Consider the following 2959-nt stretch of genomic DNA (forward strand, 5'->3'; position numbering starts at 1 on the left):
CAGAACCCCTCTTACGTTCCTGTGAACATTGTGTTTAACAGTATTCTATTTGCTTGCTCAGAAATATTGTGCACATCTCTCAGTTAACTCGAAATTTATTTTTCTGCTTTGGAATTTGCAAGAAATGTGACACAAAAGCATTGTGAAAAATTTAAAAGGGAATTTTATATTAATGTATGTAGTCTACATGCTTTTTAATCATTTTAAGTATTATCTTTTTATCCAGTGCAAGTAATCAAATGGGGTTAATTAACATATTCAGTGTAATAAATCATGAACAGCACTTGAAATAATAAAGCTTGAAACTTAATTTCTCTTGACTTCTGTCACGATTCGCTGCTGGAAGGAACGATGGAGACGTTGACAACATAAACGGTATTTAATCACGGGTAAATCCACAACAGGAACAGGGGTAAACACACGTAATCCAACAAGTAGACCCGACAAACACAGACTGCACAGACTGGGGCTAAATACACAGGATAACGAGGGACAAGACGAGACACACTTGACATCAATGAACAATTAACGTGAGGGAAAAACTGGGACACAGGGAGCACAGGTCTGACAATTTCATTGTTTTGTACAATGATAATATGGTTATAATGCAAATGTGCATCCTTTATTTGATCCAATATATATACAGTAAAACAGTATATTGTGAAATATTATTACAATATAAAATAACTGTTTACTTGAAAATATTTTTAAAAATGTAATTTGTTCCCGTGATGCAAAGCTGAATTTTCAGCATCGTTACTCCAGTCTTCAGTATCACACGATTCTTCAGAAATCATTCTAATATGCTAATTTGGTGCTTAATTCTTCAATTATTATTGGAGTTCAGTTATTAATAATAATTTATATTATTGTCAGTGTTGAAAACAGTTTTTTGCTCTTTAATGTAGAAAACGTCTCGGTTACCTATGTAACCCTCGTTCCCTGAAGGAGGGAACAGAGACGTCATGTCGGTAATGACCGACGAATTGGGATCTCGCTTAGGGAGACCAATCCACTTAGACGAGTGTTCCTTCGGTCAGGGAGCAAAAACAACTGGCAGTGAGAAGTCTCTGGAGACGCAAACAGATCTACCTGAGCGCCTCCGAAATGTCTCCAAATCAGCTGGACCGTCTGGGGATGGAGTCTCCATTCCCCGGGGAGTGCAGCTCGTGACAGCTCGTCGGCTGCCCGGTTGTGCAAGCCCGGAATGTGAATGGCACGAAGCGAACTCAGATGCTTCTGACTCCAGAGGAGGAGGTGGTGGGCGAGTTGCGACATGCGACGGGAGCGTAGACCACCTTGTCGGTTGATGTACGCAACAGTCGCAGTGTTGTCCGTGCGGACCAGTATGTGCTTGCCTCGTAAGCGCCCTTTAAGATGGTTCAAGGCAAGGCATACTGCCAGTAACTCTAGGCAATTGATGTGCTAGTGCAGTTGGGGGCCTGTCCAAACCCCCGACACTGCAAGCCCGTCAAATGTGGCCCCATAGCCGGTGGCCCCATAGCCCCAGCGGTGTGACTGCTGCTGCAGTTGCCATATGCCCCAGGAGCCTCTGAAACTCTTTCAGCGTATATTCAGGCAGTTCAACACCGACTGAGCACGTTCCTGCATGAGGCGTGCTGTCTGTTCAACCGAATCCAACTCCATACTGAGAAAAGAGATCCTCTGCGTCGGGGAGAGTTTGCTCTTTTCCCAGTTGATCCGAAGGCCCAACTGGCTGAGGTGCAAGAGCACCAAGTCCCTGTGTTCGCACAACTGAGACTGAGCTAGTATGAGCCAGTCTTCGAGGTAGTTGAGAATGCGAATGCCCTGTTCTCTCTGGGGAACAACGGCCGCCTTCGCAACTTTCGTGAAGACACGGGGCGACAGGGACAGCCCAAAGGGCAGGACCTTGTACTGATATGCTCATCCCTCGAACGCAAATTGCAGGAATGGCCTGTGAATCGAAGGATCGAAACATGAAAGTACACGTCCTTCAGGTCTATCGCTGCAAACCAATCTTGCGGACAGATGCACCTTGTAACAAAGTTCGTAGTCACGGGAAGAAGGAAGCGGGAACCGGCGAACACTTAAACAAAACTTTAATCAAATAAACAAACACAAAATAGAGCAACAGCCCCTCGCAGACGACTGTCGCGCACAAACAAAACCAAAACACAAAATAAACTCCAGGCCTGGTCCTCTCTCGTCCGACACTGTCGTCACTCCTCCCTTTTATCCTTCCGGAGCTCCTCCGTGAGACTCGAGACCGGTGAGTGGTGCAGGTGTTGCTCATTATCAATTACTCCACCGGCCTCGCTCCGTTCCCACGGCTCTCGGCCCCGCCCCACTCGTCACACACCTGAAGATGCTCTTCTGCGTGATCATCTTGAACGGAAGCTTGTGAAGGGCCCGGTTCAAGATGCACAGATCCAAGATTGGTCTTTACCCACTGCCTTTCTTGGGTACAATGAAGTAAGGGCTGTAAAACCCCATCTTCATATCGGCTGGAGGGACCGGATCTATCGCATCCTTTGCCAGTAGGACTGCGATATCTGCACGCAAGACAGGGGCATCTGCTGCCTTCACTGAAGTGAAGTGGATGCCCCTGAACATGGGTGCTAGCCAGGCTCCCAGATACCGTACAAGTGGCACCAAAGGAACCACCGACGTGGGGCAGTGAGGGGGAATGCAGGGACCCGACCCGGGCAAATCTCGTTACCGGTCCGAAGCGGGGTCAGTGTGTGTGCAACACTTACCTGCGTTCAGGCAGAGGGTGCGTGAGTAGTGCATTTGATCGCACTCTCAAACTGCCCACAGCTGCTCACTGGTGAGAGAGGAGGGTGAGTGTGATCCGAGACTGGGCCGTCCACAACTCCCTGTCCCCTCTGGGGACCCAGAGATAGAAGAAACTGCTCTTTTTCAAGGTTTTGGGTACCACTGACCGTGAAGCCAGTGGCGGGGGGGGGGGGGGTCACCA

Source organism: Sinocyclocheilus rhinocerous, unplaced genomic scaffold (assembly GCF_001515625.1).
Source record: "Sinocyclocheilus rhinocerous isolate Xijiao unplaced genomic scaffold, SAMN03320098_v1.1 scaffold299, whole genome shotgun sequence".
NCBI classification, from domain to species: domain Eukaryota; kingdom Metazoa; phylum Chordata; class Actinopteri; order Cypriniformes; family Cyprinidae; genus Sinocyclocheilus; species Sinocyclocheilus rhinocerous.